At 41.1% G+C, this 17,634-nt stretch overlaps 1 long non-coding RNA gene across 1 annotated transcript; it reads right to left on the bottom strand.

Moving 5' to 3' along the window:
* Positions 1 to 3,502: 3,502 nt before the first annotated feature.
* LOC142660521 (uncharacterized) lies at positions 3,503 to 17,265 on the bottom strand. Its single transcript, XR_012850505.1, has 3 exons — positions 16,918 to 17,265; positions 8,249 to 8,392; positions 3,503 to 3,772 (listed from the first exon to the last, which is right to left on the bottom strand). It is a non-coding gene; the product is annotated as an uncharacterized LOC142660521 (long non-coding RNA).
* Positions 17,266 to 17,634: the final 369 nt, after the last annotated feature.

Genomic DNA, 17,634 nt, shown 5'->3' with positions numbered 1-17,634 from the left:
TTCTTCCTACTGGTGCAATACTTGGATACATCCAGTAAAATAAATTCATATAACAATCTATCTACATGTAAAGTTATTACAGAGATGTGAAGATATACATGTCATTAATTATTGTACCACTGGTTGACATTATGGCGATCTTACTGTAGAAGTCTGAATGAAAGTGCTATATTCTTTACCATACTCATGGACATATTTTCACTAAACAGCACTCCTTGTGGCTAGGCCTTGTATTGCAAGCAAAACATATCGCTAATATCAGTGGGACACGTTGACATTGCTTGAAGAGTTACCATGATGCAACATAACACCATCCCAAACTGTTAAAAGCCAAAACTGTTAAAAAATTATTTGTTGCATCCTACATCTGTACTTAAGCTGATTAATTATTTTATTCTTATCACTGGCAGCAAGAAGGTCAGTGTGTAAGTTTATCAAATTAAATAATACATGTAGCTGATTACAGAAGGGAAAACAAAGGAAACTATGGCGTGTCGGAAATTGATTTTTCTCTTCCTATCTCTTGTCCTCTTCTATCAAAACAAAAGAAGAAACAATGGCTGAAGCTAAATCCGCTTTTACATTCCATCTTAAAAATAAAGATATATATTAGTGCTTCGCTCATTGATTACAAGCGATGCCCGCTGCCCTGAGAGCCAGAGGATGGACGATTCTGAGCAGAGAAGTAATAATTCATACCAGCACAGTTATAAGTGAGATGGCGGGATGTTCTCAGAGAAGGAAACATCGTGATATAAGAGCAAAATAATGGTCCAAGTGTGCTGTACTAATGTCTGTACGCAAGAAAGGTCAGTGGAAATGTTTTCACTTCAACACTCCTTATATGAATCTGTAACAGAAAGGGCTAATGCACTAGCACATAAAACAAACAGTGATGTCACAGGACATGTAAAATAAATACTGTGAAGTCATAGGATACAAACTCAGTGATGTCACAGAATAGGAATAATGTGCACAGTGATGTCACAGAACATGGATAAAGTCACAAATCAGAGATAATAAGCACAGTGATGTCATAGCTATTGACTAAGGACTACAGTGATGTCATAACATAGTTATAATTAACCCTTAACGACATGTCATGAACTAGTACGTGACAGCCATTAAGGGGAAGTATGGAGTGGGCTCACGGGCTGAGCGCGCCCCATACTCTGCAGGTGACGGCTGTGTTATACAGCCGACACGTCACTGCAACAAGCAGAATTAAAGAGGCTCTGTCTCCAGTTTATAAGTACCCTATTTCCTACCTAAGATGATAGGCGCTGTAATGTAGATAACAACAGTTTTTGTTTTTTTTAAATAAACTTTTATTTTTACGGAGTTATGACTATTTTTTGTTTTAGGCTAATTTCTTCTAAATGCCCAACTGGGCGTTTTTTTAAACTTTTGAGCAAGTGGGCGTTGTAAAGAGAAGTGTATGACGCTTACCAATCAGGGTCATACCCTTCTCTTCATTCATGTTCAGCTGTACTCACAGAACAGCGTGATCTCGCGAGATCACCCTGTGCTGTCACTTACTCCCTCATTAACTTTACCAGGGTGGCGGGAGAATGAAAAGACATCGCCTCCTGGCTGGAGGCGATGTCTTTGAATTCTCCCGACACTCTGGTAAACAGTGTCAATTTAGGATGCAAAAAAGTGTGGCGACATTGCAGTTTTTTTTTTATCCCCCCCCCAAAAAAAAGTTCATAAAAGTTAATCAATAAACTCTATGTGCTCCAAAATGGTGCTATTAAAAATTACAACTTGTCCCGCAAAAAATAAGACCTTATACAGCTATATCGACACCAAAATAGAAAAGTTATAGCTCTTTGAATGAGGCGATGGAAAAACGTAAAAAATGGCTTGCTCATTAAGCTCTAAAATAGGCTGGTCATTAAGGGGTTAAGTAAAGAAATAAAAAATAAATAGTGATAATAATAATAATGTGAAAATAAAAAAATATTAGAAATAAAGTTTTATAGTTATATTTCAGATTCGATAGCATTTACATACAGTATAAGCCAAATATTCCTCTCTGTAAAGTGCCAATTAGTTTTGGAACAGCAATAGAAGCCGGCATATTTTCTGGAGCAATGCATCCTACATATGAATGAAGTATTTAGCGTGGAGATATGATGAAATAAAATGAGAGGGAAGTGTACCATCATGTTTCCTATTTTCTACAATCCTCGGGACTCTTCTGCATTTCAAAAGACCAAAGTAACAAAGGAGCTGGTAATGTGTCTTTGCAGTAAAATAAATATAAAGTCATATTTATGGGAAAGAAACACTTGATTTCCTAGAATTACCAAGAGCTGAATATTTCATACCTGCTAAAATACTGTGTCTATATATATATATATATATATATATAGGTATATATATATATATATATATATATATATATATATATATATATATATAGGTATATATAAAATGGTGAACTATGACTTAATATTTATGTTTTTGTATTTTTTATTGAAATCATTATTATTTAAATTATTAGTAGTGATGTAGTGGACCGAGGACATCTGACAATGCCTCCTACAGGCAGCCTAATATGGCCACTAATGGCCCCCACCCTTGCTTACTGTGCCAAGATATAGTTCTTTTAGTTTGCTTATTCACGTTTTGACCTAATCAGCTTTTCAAATTACGACCCTGCCCTTATAAACCTAAGTCCATTGTCTTGTGGCCTCCAACCTGTGCCAGGAGCCCACTTGACTTTATTGCTGTCTCCATTTTTGTGCTTCAAATAGTCGTCCAAATTACAGCTGTCGAGCGATCATGCTGGTGGCAATCTGGAAATTTTCTTGCAGCAAAGACTATGCCTCTTCGTGGGGTTAAAGGGCTTTTTCAACAACCCCTTTCATGTGCCCCTTTTAGGCTTATGGACATCATAGAGTTGAGTATTGCTTAAGAGCCCCTTGTATGATCCAGCGCATGATGCCCCAAACAGAGTGCAGCTCTTGCTCTGGTGGACCCAACTCATCCATGTATTACATGGCCATTTAGTTAAATGGCTGGCATAAAATGCTACATTTGGCTGTATGGCTGGCTGCTTCTCCCCCAGCGATAAATATTTCTAAACCTGGGCACACAAGTTTCTTCTGTAAAGTGATTGTCTACAGGAAGGGGGAAGTCAAAATGTTTCAAAGACTATTTATGACTCGTGGTTACCAGCAGTAAACATCCTAATGCCAGTAGAGTTGTATTATAAACTTTAGGGACCCTCCAATGAGACATTATTTATTCCACCAACAAAAGAGCATTTCCCAGTGAATTTCCATATAAGAATTGTAGAAACGTTATTTTGTAAATTACAGAACAAGTTCTAGGAACTAATATATCTGTATTGTATAATATGGTGTATGGTATTACTCATACGGTTACTAATGTTCTTTATTATAGGTATTAGGACCTGCATTTAGTAGTAAATTATAGTAGGTCCCAAGAGATGCTGGGAGGGCACATAATGCATACAATACACCTTGTTTGTTGCATATTTCATAACCCTTATTTAATATATTATATTCTTTACAAGAAGTGGAATAGCTTCAGACAATCTTGGCAGAGACGTTACATTATCTGCAATGAAGTCACTGTGTTATATAAGGTAATAGCCTAAGGATATATAGGCAAAACTGTCTACTGATGATATACTTGATGCAAGTCTTGTGTTTATGTTCTTGAAATATTTAGTGTTTCCTCGATCCTGGCTTATCTATTCTCCCAGATGTTGAAGTGCAGGCAAACATCTTTAAATGATCTGGGAAAACAAGAGTAAAGTAACGGCTCGAGGCCAATAAATTCTACATTCTTAATTAGGTGAGCTTCACCGCTGAAAACGACCAAACATTTACTCTTCCGCATATGGTTTTGTCATCTGTCGATATAACAGAATCCCAAGTAATAAAGATTTGTCCCCCAAAAAGCCCTTAAAGGGGTTATCACAGAATCAAATTTTTTTGCCTATCCACAGGACCTCACCGAACGCAAAAACGGGGGTCCCAATCCTCCAGATCCTGGTCAATGCAGGTACCTCAGTGAGGAGCTTGAATGTAGTGTAGCTGTACATGGCTGTTTCCGTTAGTGCCATAGTCATTGAATGGAGCGGCAGTGCACATTTCGATCACAGCTCCAATGTCGTCCTCTTTACGTTCGAGCAGTGAGGAGAAACAATGGTGTTCGGGTTCACCATTCTTGCGATCGGTGGGGCCCCCAGCGGTAGAGTCCCCAGCGATCAGACAATTATAACCTGTCCTGGGGATAGGTGATGATTTTATATTTTGGGAGTATCCCTCTAAGGATGCAGTCAATTTTGACCTTGAGGACGCACCGCAAGTTTTAGTTTTGTCTCACTGTGTTCCGAAAGCCATAACTTTTAATTTTTTTATTTAAAGAGACTCTGTCACCACATTATAAGTGCCCTGTCTCCTACATAAGGAGATCGGCGCTGTAATGTAGGTGACAGTAATGCTTTTTATTTAATAAAACGATCTTTTTTCACGTTAGGAGCGATTTTGGTTTATGCTAATGAGCTTTCTTAATGCCCAAGTGGGCGTACTTTTACTTATGACAAAGTGGGCGTTGTACAGGGGAGTGTATGACGCTGACCAATCGGCATCATGCACTCCTCTCCATTCATTTACACTGCACTAGCGATATAGTTATATCACTATGTGCAGCCTCATACACAAGCCCTAACATTACTACAGTGTCCTGATAATGAATACACATGACCATCCAGCCTGGACGTCATGTGTACTCAGAATCCTGACACTTCTGACTCTTTTTTTGTGAGATTCCGGCAAGTGAAACCAAATATCGTTTAGTTCCGAGATCTCGCGAGATTTCGTATCCGTTGCTGGAATCTCACAAAAAAGAGTCAGAAGTGTCAGGATTCTGAGTACACATGACGTCCAGGCTGGATGGTCATGTGTATTCATTATCAGGACACTGTAGTAATGTTAGGGCTTGTGTATGAGGCTGCACATAGTGATATATCTATATCGCTAGTGCAGTGTAAATGAATGGAGAGGAATGCATGATGCTGATTGGTCAGCGTCATGCACTCCTCTGTACAACGCCCACTTGGTCGAAAGTAAAAGTACGCCCACTTGGGCATTAGGAAAGCTCATTAGCATAAACTTAAATCGCTCCTAACGTTGTGAAAAAAGATAGTTTTTTTAAATAAAAAGCATTACTGTCACCTAAATTACAGCGCCCATCTCCTTATATAGGAGACAGGACACTTATAATGTGGTGACAGAGTCTCTTTAAGTACATATATTGACTTGTTTTTTGGGAACAAAGTGTATTATTTAATAGAAGTATTTAGGGGTACAATTTAATAGAAGTATTTTGGGGTACATATATCATAGTATTAAACGTTTATTCAAAAAAGAAAAAAAATGGGCGTGTCATGTAAAAAAAGCAATTTTGTCATTATTTTTTTATTTATTTTGTTTATCCTGTGATATAAATAATATGTTTATATTATTTAAAGTTTAAAGAAGAATTTAACTCCCGGGACCACGGGACTTTATATTTATACAGGAAATCGGCACACAACAAGAATATCAAGTACATTAGTATATCACCTAATTTTATATTACTATATGATTGCTATAACATTTTCTGGCACTGGATAACCCCTTTAAACTTTATTACCTTTTTTTCTAACCCACTAGTGGACTTTTACTTATGATTTATGATGCAATGCAATACCTGTATATTCCAATTCTTTACTGCCTGTTAGTGAAAAACTTACAGGCACCTATAAGGCCATGCTTATAGAAAACTACTGTACATATGGCAGCCATGCAGACTTTCATAGGCTCCTGGCTGTCATATTTAATTGTCATCCCCTTGCGGAGGTCAGAAAAGTTTTGATTGCTTAGATGTCATGGTTACTACTGACTGTGGCATCTAAATGGTTAAATGGCAGACATCGGCGTTATCTCCGTTCTCGGCCATTGCCATGTGAGGTTAGCGGTCACTCACAGCTGTCCATATAAAATGGCAGTCTTAAAAAATTACCCCACAGTATTTTGTAATTACTATTACTAGTAGTTGTATTATCAGTAGTAGAACTCACAGTATCTTGTATTTACTAGTATTAGTTGTAGTAAATGTCATAATATTTTGTGGCTACTTTTATTATATAGCGGTATTATAGTCTTATACCAGCAGTATTATAATAGTAGTAATGGCAGAAGTCATAGCAGGATATTTTTGAAGACTGGCGTTTATTACACCAGTCTTAATAAGAAACAAACAGGAGTAAGATGTGACAATGTTATTAAGAGGCGCACGTTTCTTAATGACATTGTCACATCTTCGGCGGTCCATGTGCTACTGAAATCTACATCAGTCAGAAACCAGTGCATATTACTGCCAGTAAGGTAATTCCACTTAGTTGAAAAGTGTCGAGAGTGTTGAAAACGGCCCAAAAGTTGTAAGTCGTAGTAGTATTTTGTGATTACTATTATTATTAATTATTATTATTATTATTATTATTATATTACTATTGTTAATATTATGTTGACTATTATTATTATGACTATTTTTATTATTATATTATTATTATATTATTATTATTATGACTATTATTATTATTATCATCATTGTGATTATTATGTTGACTATTATTATGACTATTATTATTATATTATTATTATTATGACTATTATTATTATATTATTATTATTATGACTATTATTATTATGACTATTTTTATTATTATATTATTATTATTATATTATTATATTATTATTATTATTATTATGACTATTATTATTATGACTATTATTATTATATTAATATTACTATTATGATTATTATTATTATGACTATTATTATTATATTATTATTATTATGACTATTATTATTATGACTATTTTTATTATTATATTATTATTATATTATTATTATATTATTATTATTATTATTATGACTATTATTATTATGACTATTATTATTATATTAATATTACTATTATGATTATTATTATGACTATTATTATTATATTATTATTACTATTATGATTATTATTATGACTATTATTATTATTATTATTATCATCACTGTGATTATTATGATGATTATTATTATATATGCATTAATCGACAAAGTTCAGTCCATTATGCATTCCAATCAGTTGTTCTTGGCGTTCTTTGTTCCTTGCACCCTGCCTGTTTGATGTATCAGACATTTCTTAAATAATCTCCCGGCACGATCTTTCCATTGCCTATAGCGTCTATTCTAGAATTTATCAGCCGGGAACAGGTGTTGCTTCCCACTAAATTCGCTATTAGAATAGGCATAACATCTAATAATAAGCAGCTTTGTAAAATGTAAGCCTAAGCTTTTTTTTTATTTTGTGTACGGCTCTGCACTTTGACTTCTAAGGAAATTTCATCGTTTACAAGTTAAAAAGACCCTTTCAGATTGTTATTGAATCCTGGAAAAGGAAAAGAAAAGCTTCAGACTCAAGCCGAGTCCTATCTTAAAATGGAATCAGAGCTGTAAAAATGACACAAAGTATAAAAATAAAATAAAAGCCCAGCACTTCCATTCCTGGCTTTACCCGATGCCGAATCTCTGAATCGTATCTTGCAGAAATGTCATCTTTATTTACGTTCACCGCAGGTCAATGGTGGCCGTTTCATACTTGGCACGCATCTTATATATTGTTCAAAGAGATGTACACAATATATATTTTACAGATTTTTCTGTCCGCATTACTTTTATTAACCACCACAAATGCACAGATCTTTTGCACTAAAACAACATGCCTGTATTAAAAAAGAAAATTCCTTGAAACAAGTCAGTGTCTCAGTAGCGTATCTACCATAGCAGCCAGCTATCTGACTGCTATGGACCCTCTGGTGAGCAGGAGTCCAGCACTGAACTGCTGACTGTGATAGTCATAGCAGCTTCCAGCAGCTGCCACTAGGGCGGAGCTCCCTGCTTAAAGATTTATAAAGCACCCACTGTCTAATACTAACTGAATAAATGCATATACAGTTAGCTCCCTCTAGTGACACATTAAGTAGACCATAGGCCTGATCTATTCTCTTATCTCGGGCCACCCTTCCCCACCGCTGCCCTGCCACACTGTGCCTATAGTCAACACCACCTTTCTGTACTAGTAATGAATACTGGGTGTTAAAATTCCCCTTGTTAAATTGCTGTGTCCCCACACCCAGGTGACCGTTTCTCTGTCAAGCCAGTGACTTACAGGTGACATCTTCTCTGATTGGAGTTGTTCTCTTTCCTTTTCTTCACTGTCCAGCCTGGATGACCATGGCGACTTGTCCTGACCACTGCAGAGTTTCTTGCTGAGACATCTTTGGCTCCTCGCTTCTGCAGTCATCCCCAGCCTCTATAGTAACACAAAGAAGTTCAGATCCCTAAATGAATTCTGAACCCAGATTACTTACAGTAATTCAAACCCCTAAAAAAGATTGGACCCCTAGACTCTAGAATAAATACAGACCGCAGTCCTCATATACTCCTACAGTCCCCATACCAAGCACCCTAAAGAAATACAGACAGAATAAACACTCTAAATAAATACAGACCTCAGACCAGACCCTCTATATAAGGACTCAGTACAGACCCCTTAATAAATTCAAACACCAAAACAGACCTCCTAAATACAGACCCCAGACAAGACCTCTTAAACAAATACAGACCGCAGAGGAGACCCCCTAAATACAGACCTCAGTCCAGGCCTTCTAAACTAATACATAGTCCAGACCAGAATCCCTAAATACAGACCCTCTAAACTAATACAGACCAAAGACCAGAGCCCATACATTCTCTTGTGAAGCCCTGCTGCTCTACCATCGGGCTTCAGGTCCTACAAACTTATATTCACATGACCTTATCTATACAAGTCCTTCTGTGTGTTCTGCACAAAGCAATTTTGGTGTGTTATTTTGCAGCAATTTGTGGGAATCTCGGGCCCAGGTCAGCTGCCCAATATTTTAATTCCTTATCGACGTGGTTAGAATTTATATATTTTATCAAGTCACTAACACAGAGCTCCCCTATACAGCCACAACATGAAAATGATCACTACAGAATTTACTGTTATCTGTTAGGGGACCTGGCAGCAAGTGTTTAATATCACCACCAGAGGGCAAATGAAGCATTACACAGTGCCTATTAATATCAATGGCCTGTCAGTCTAATGCACGGACGTGCTGGATCCTCCTGGTGCTCTTTGTAGGTGCTCTCTATTCTGGTTAATACAGTGGCGTAACTACCGCTATAGCAGCCGTAGCGGCTGCTACGGGGCCCGCAGCATGAGAGGGCCCGTGCCACCCGCCGGCACGGGCCCCCCCCCATGGCCGGTGGCTCCGCTAGCAGCTGCTATGGCTGCTACAGCGTGACGCCACTGAAGGGGTTGTTCCTACAAAAGACATGCATCCCCTATCCACAGGAGAGGGGATACATGTGTGATCGCTGGGACGCCCAGCGATAAGGAGAACGGGGGACCGAAAGTCCCCCTGAAGTGCTTCATGACAAACCTCGGACTTCCGGGGTCTGTCTGCAGCTCCATAGAAATGACTTGTGCATCTGTCGCGCTTGTGCGCATGCGTGACCAGCGCTCCTTTCATTTTTATTGAACTGCGCAGGTGACGGAAGTCTGAGGTTTGTCATGGAATAACTTTGGGGGACTTTCGGTCCCCCGTTCTCATCGCTGCCAGCGATCACATATGTAGGGGATACATCTCTTTTGTAGGACAAAATATAGGCCGTTATTTTTTTTTTTGGGGGGGGGGCTATATCTACAGGGGGGATCTGTATAGTGTAATCTACAGGGGGGGCTGTATTGTGTAATCTACAGGGGGGGTCTGTACGGTGTTATCTACAGGGGGGTCTGTACGGTGTTATCTACGGGGGGGTCTGTATGGCGTTATCTACAGGGGGGTCTGTATGGGGTTATCTACAGGGGGGTCTGTATGGTGTTATCTACAGGGGGGTCTGTATGGCGTTATCTACAGGGGGGCAGTATGGCATTATCTACAGGGGGGTCTGTATGGTACTATCTACAGGGGTGGTCTGTATGGCATTATCTACAAGGGGGCTGATGGCGTTATCTACAGGGGGGTCTGTATGGTGTTATCTACAGGGGGGACTCTGTATGGCGTTATCTACAGGGGGGTCTGTATGGCGTTATCTACAGGGTGGTCTGTATGGCGTTATCTACAGGGGTGGTATGTATGGCGTTATCTACAGGGGGGGCTGTATGGCGTTATCTACAGGGGGGGCTGTATGGCGTTATCTACAGGGGGCTGTATGGCATTATCTACAGGGGGGTCTGTATGGCATTATCTACAGTGGGGTCTGTATGGCGTTATCTACAGGGGGGACTCTGTATGGCGTTATCTACAGGGGGGGTCTGTATGGCGTTATCTACAGGGGGGGTCTTTATGGTGTTATCTACAGGGGGGGCTGTATGGCGTTATCAACAGGAGGGGTCTGTATAGCGTTATCTACAGGGGGGTCTGTATGGCATTATCTACAGGGGGCTGTATGGCGTTATCTACAGGGGGGTCTGTATGGCGTTATCTACAGGGGGGTCTGTATGGTGTTATCTACAGGGGGGACTCTGTATGGCGTTATTTACAGGGGGGTCTGTATGGTGTTATCTACAGGGGGGTCTGTATGTCGTTATCTACAAGGGGGGTCTGTATGGCGTTATCTACAGGGGGGTCTGTATGGCGTTATCTACAGGGGGGGCTGTATGGCGTTTTCTACAGGGGGGGCTGTATGGCGTTATCTACAGGGGCTGTATGGCGTTATCTACAGGGGGGGGTCTGTATGGCGTTATCTACAGGGGGGGTCTGTATGGCGTTATCTACAGGGGGGGCTGTATGGCGTTATCTACAGGGGGGGCTGTATGGCGTTATCTACAGGGGGGGCTGTATGGCGTTATCTACAGGGGGCTGTATGGCATTATCTACAGGGGGGTCTGTATGGCATTATCTACAGGGGGGTCTGTATGGCGTTATCTACAGGGGGGGTCTGTATGGCGTTATCTACAGGGGGGGTCTTTATGGTGTTATCTACAGGGGGGGCTGTATGGCGTTATCAACAGGGGGGTCTGTATGGCATTATCTACAGGGGGCTGTATGGCGTTATCTACAGGGGGGTCTGTATGGCGTTATCTACAGGGGGGTCTGTATGGCATTATCTACAGGGGGCTGTATGGCGTTATCTACAGGGGGGTCTGTATGGCGTTATCTACAGGGGGGTCTGTATAGCGTTATCTACAGGGGGGTCTGTATGGCATTATCTACAGGGGGCTGTATGGCGTTATCTACAGGGGGGTCTGTATGGCGTTATCTACAGGGGGGTCTGTATGGTGTTATCTACAGGGGGGACTCTGTATGGCGTTATTTACAGGGGGGTCTGTATGGTGTTATCTACAGGGGGGTCTGTATGTCGTTATCTACAAGGGGGGTCTGTATGGCGTTATCTACAGGGGGGTCTGTATGGCGTTATCTACAGGGGGGGCTGTATGGCGTTTTCTACAGGGGGGGCTGTATGGCGTTATCTACAGGGGCTGTATGGCGTTATCTACAGGGGGGGGTCTGTATGGCGTTATCTACAGGGGGGGTCTGTATGGCGTTATCTACAGGGGGGGTTGTATGGCGTTATCTACAGGGGGCTGTATGGCGTTATCTACAGGGGGCTGTATGGCGTTATCTACAGGGGGCTGTATGGCGTTATCTACAGGGGGGGTCTGTATGGTGTTATATACAGGGGGGCTCTGTATGGCGTTATCTACAGGGGGTCTTTATGGCGTTATCTACAGGGAGGGGTCTGTATGGCGTTATCGACAGGGGGGGTCTGTATGGCATTATCTACAGGGGGCTGTAAGGCGTTATCTACAGGGGGGTCTGTATGGTGTTATCTACAGGGGGGACTCTGTATGGCGTTATTTACAGGGGGGTCTGTATGGTGTTATCTACAGGGGGGTCTGTATGTCGTTATCTACAAGGGGGGTCTGTATGGCGTTATCTACAGGGGGCACTCTGTATGGCGTTATTTACAGGGGGGTCTGTATGGTGTTATCTACAGGGGGGTCTGTATGTCGTTATCTACAGGGGGGACTCTGTATGGCGTTATTTACAGGGGGGTCTGTATGGTGTTATCTACAGGGGGGACTCTGTATGGCGTTATTTACAGGGGGGTCTGTATGGTGTTATCTACAGGGGGGTCTGTATGTCGTTATCTACAAGGGGGGTCTGTATGTCGTTATCTACAGGGGGGTCTGTATGGCGTTATCTACAGGGGGGCTGTATGGCGTTATCTACAGGGGGGGGCTGTATGGCGTTATCTACAGGGGGGGCTGTATGGCGTTATCTACAGGGGGCTGTATGGCGTTATCTACAGGGGGCTGTATGGCGTTATCTACGGGGGGGGTCTGTATGGCGTTATCTACAGGGGGGCTGTATGGCGTTATCTACAGGGGGACTGTATGGCATTATCTACAGGGGGGCTGTATGGTGTTATCTACAGGGGGGACTCTGTATGGCGTTATCTACAGGGGGGTCTGTATGGTGTTATCTACAGACGGGCTGTATGGCGTTATCTACAGGTGGGATTTGGGGCTGTAAGACGTTATCTACAGGGGGCTGTATAGTGTTATCTACAGGGGAGGGCTGTATGGCGTTATCTACAGGGGAGGGCTGTATGGCGTTATCTACAGGGGGCTGTGTATGGCGCTATCTACAGGGGGCTGCGTATGGTGCTATCTATAGGGGGGTGCTGTGTGGTGGAATCTATAGGAAGGCACTATCTACAAGGGGGGGGGGGGGTGTTGTGTGATACCCAGCAGAGGGGGGCCCCAGTCAAAAGTTTGCTATGGGGCCCAGTTTTTCCTAGTTACGCCCCTGGGTTAATAGATAAGAGTCCTGAACGGGTGATCCTTTGTATTAACGCAGAATGTCCTCTATCAACATTAAAAAATTATATTCTAAATCAGACAACCCCACTATATACATAGCACAATAACCTGGAATACGGAGCTAAGATAGTGAAGTCTAAAATGCCTAAGAATTTTCATATATAATTTTTTTTATCGGTGCTCTAAGCAGGCAGAAATTGTCATTGCGCATATTGCTCCCTCTCAGACAGGCTGCCCAGGGACATGCATAGAGTTATATTCAACCAAGTAGACTAACCAGAGGCAGGACTGTCACTCCATTAACTGTCAGTCCATTCAATCATTAGCCTGAAAAAGTAAGAATTATGCCTCAAGCACACAACCGTATTATAGCTCTATAAAACTTCTGCGTTATAGGGAGCCATACTACGGCACCCATATGGTCAATGGGGGCTCATTATATCTTGGCATGCCTCAGAATTCATACAGGACCATACAGATGATTTTTCTGCTCGATTCCGCATTAATCTGACATAAATGAACTTGTCGCATGCTCCATTGCATGTTGTACTACGAGGCTCTACACCTCTAGAGCTCCTAGGGTAGAATACAGAGGCCTAACTTGTAGTTCCTGAGCCCCAATGAACAATCCGTAACAGACTCCCTTCCCCTACCATCTGCCATTTATATGGATTTCCCGAAAAGTTAATTTCCTGAAATTTGTTTCCAGTCCAATTTGATCTTATTGGCTGTCCGATTCGAGTCGGTTAAAATGTATTTGTCTTAAATCGCAAGTGCCCCAATTATCCTGAAAACTCCCTGATGTCTTCTAGGACTGTATCCAACCCCTTTCAAGCTCTTTAACCCCTTCCCGCCGCAGCCCTTTTTCAGATTTTCATTTTCGTTTTTTCCTCCCCACCTTCCAGAAGCCATAACGTCTTTATTTTTCCGTCTATATAGTCCTATGAGGGCTTGATTTTTGCGGGATGAGTTGTAGTTTTTCCTAGCACCATTTATAATGTACTAGGAAATGGGAAAAAAATTATTTGTGGGGTAGAAAATGAAAAAAACGGTGATTCCTCCATTTTTTTTTTGTGTGTCGTTTTTACGGAATTCACTGTGCAATTAAAACAACATGTTAACTTTATTCTGCGGGTCAATACGATTACGGCGATACCAAATATATAGAGTTTTTTCTATATTTTACTACTTTTACAAGTAAAAACCTAAGTGTAAAAAAATTTATTTTATTTTGTGTCGCCAAATTCTGAGAGCCAGAACTTTTTTATTTTTCCGTCGGTTAAGTGGTCTGAGGGCTTATTTTTTGCGGGAAAAGCTGTAGTTTTTAATAATACCATTTTGAGGTACATGCGACGTTTTGATCACTTTTTATTTCATTTTTTGTAAGAGATGAGGTGACCAAAAAATAGAGATTCTGACGTTTACAAATTTTTTTTTTTACGGCGTTCACCGCGCGGGTTAAATAATGATATATTGTAATAGTTTAGACTTTTACGGATGCGGCGATACCAATTCTGAACTTTTTAATTTTTTTATTAGTCCCCCTAGGGGACTTCGACCAGCAATCGTTAGATCGCTTGCACTATATACCGCAATACTCATGTATTGCAGTATTTTGTCTCTCTGACAGGCCGGAGGCAGGGCTTAATAGGAGCACAAGGATCGCGGACCTGGGGTCCTTCATTAGGCCCCCAGGCAGCCATAGCAACCATCGCCCCCTCCGCAATTGCGTTGCGGGGGGCGTGATGTGCTGTTATAGGTGGTCGCCCCCCTCTTTCCAACAATTTAAATGCTGCGGTCGGTTTTGACCACAGCATTTAACGAGTTAAACTAGCAGGATCGCACTCGAGCGTGATGCCGTTCGTTACTATGAAGTGTCAGCTGTAACATGCAGCAGACACCCGCATCGTATCGAGCGGGTTCACTCCGTGAGTCCGCTCCATACTTCCCCTACCCGACTTTGGCGTATAGATATGTCAAATGTCGGGAAGGGGTTAACTTCAAGCCAGCATTAGTAATGTCACCCACATATATCCCTCATGATTGGCTGTGCTAGAGGGAGTAATAACTGCAGTGCACTTTGGGAAAGCTTCCTGCAAGGCCTTATGGGGAACCAGCTAAAGGCTCATGGGCCCTGGAGCAAAAGTTCTTCTTGGGCCCCCCCAAATTTCTTCTCATGGTCGACGGTCCGCAGCTTTCAGCTGCATCAATGGGACTCCTAAGTGACTCAATGATGCAACACTAGCAGCCGGGGACGTCACTAAGGTCTTAAAATATCAGGGGCAATATATATATATATGAGACAGCATATAGCACTACGACCCTATAGATATTGATAGGATTAGATACATTGGCTCAGCAGACAGTATCACACATGATAGGCTTAGATACAGGGCCCATTAGCTGACATTGCAGCTCCAGCGCTGGACCCCGGAAACGTAAGTATAAGAATTGTTTTGCTTTTTTATGTGTTACAAATTCTTTTTGGGTTTGTGTTTTTTTACAGGTTCGGATGTTGGACTACTTTGATGGCGCCGTTTTTTTATTCTCAATAAAATATTTTTTCTGTTTATTTGTATTTTTTTAAAACTTTATTACTACCGCCTTCGTATTTGTCGCCCCCACACAACCCTCATTAACCATTTTATTCAAAATAAAAAAAGCCGTCATCGAAGTAATCCTCGAATCCAAAGTAGTCCAATGACCGAACCTGCAAAAAAACATAAGCAAACAAAAAAAGCATTAGTAACACACATTGTAGGCTTAGATACAGGGTCCAGCAGACAGGATCACACATGGGCCATGTATCTAAGCCTAGCATGTGGTTGGCTTAGATACAGTGCCTAGCAGACACTCGCCGGGAACCCGGCTAATCAGCTATTTTGAAGGGGGAGCAGTGCTCGTATGAGCATTGCTTCCCCTTCATTCCGGTCACTTGTTCACTCTGTGAATCGCCGACACACCGCGATTGGATAAGAGATAGATAAGATAGATAGATAGAGAGAGAGAGAGATAGAGAGAGAGAGAGAGAGAGAGAGAGAGAGAGAGAGAGAGAGAGAGTGATTGATTGATTGATAGATAGATAGATAGATAGATAGATAGATAGATAGATAGATAGATAGATAGATAGATAGATAGATAGATGATAGATAGATAGATAGATAGATAGATAGATAGATAGATAGATAGATAGATAGATAGATAGATAGATAGATATGAGATAGATAGATAGATAGATAGATAGATGATAGATAGATAGATAGATAGATAGATAGATAGATAGATGATAGATAGATAGATAGATAGATAGATAGATAGATAGATAGATAGATAGATAGATAGATAGATAGATAGATAGATAATAGATAGATAGATGATAGATAGATAGATAGATAGATAGATAGATAGATAGATAGATAGATAGATAGATAGATAGATAGATAGATAGATAGATAGATATGAGATAGATAGATAGATAGATAGATAGATGATAGATAGATAGATAGATAGATAGATAGATAGATAGATAGATAGATAGATAGATGATAGATAGATAGATAGATAGATAGATAGATAGATAGATAGATAGATAGATAGATAATAGATAGATAGATAGATGATAGATAGATAGATAGATAGATAGATAGATAGATAGATAGATAGATAGATAGATAGATAGATAGATAGATAGATAGATAGATAGATATGAGATAGATAGATAGATAGATAGATAGATAGATGATAGATAGATAGATAGATAGATAGATAGATAGATAGATAGATAGATAGATAGATAGATAGATAGATAGATAGATAGATGATAGATAGATAGATGATAGATAGATAGATAGATAGATAGATAGATAGATAGATATACTTTGTCTGTTATGCTACAGTCAGCCCTGAAATGTGACTGCTCAGCATGACAGACTTACACACAGTGAAGGGGTTAATAGCTGCATTACTAGCAGTTACTTCCATACATCGGGTGTGGGGTCAGGGAGCAGCAGGAGTCAGGATTCCTGGGAGGAGCCGGCACACACACGATCTTCTTGCTGTAGCCATTCCTTTCTCTCTGCACAGGCCACGAGGAAGAGGGAAACAGCTAGAAGCGAGCTGATTGGCTGGACAGCACAGTGGGCGGGCAAGAGTCTTCCCCCTCCGTGCAATGACTATTTCACCGCTGAGCTGCCACCAATGCTTTAAAATACATTACTGGGTCTCTTTTGTACCCCAGCAGGGACCCAGCAATGCAGAGGAATCATTGTAGCACTACTGCGCTACTGTGGTGAGGGGGGCCTGCGGGCCCCCCCTAGCTGGGGGCCCGGTCGCAGTTGCGACCGCTGCGACCCCTATAGCTAAGCCACTGTGGGGAAGTCTGCCTGAGATCATGTGATCCTTTGTCTAATCTGTAAAATGACAGCAGGCCCTTCCAGCAGCCGCCCTGTTTGTGGCAGTTTGTGCGCCTCAAACTGCAAAAGTTTTTCAGAATCCAAAACTTTTGGGAAATCCAGACTGAATTCAGTTCATGTAGAATCGATCCTCTCATCTTTAGCCATCTCTAACACTAATGTCTTTTTTTTGTGGCAGGGGGGCCTGTGTGCCGCCTCAGGCACCAGGGTCAAGATTCGACTGCTACCATTGCACCCCTACAGCTACACTCTTGGTACAAGACCTCCGAAAAAAAGTGCCAAACAGAA

This window comes from Rhinoderma darwinii, chromosome 9 (assembly GCF_050947455.1).
Source record: "Rhinoderma darwinii isolate aRhiDar2 chromosome 9, aRhiDar2.hap1, whole genome shotgun sequence".
NCBI lineage: Eukaryota > Metazoa > Chordata > Amphibia > Anura > Rhinodermatidae > Rhinoderma > Rhinoderma darwinii.
This window is presented reverse-complemented; position numbering and strand designations above follow the sequence as displayed.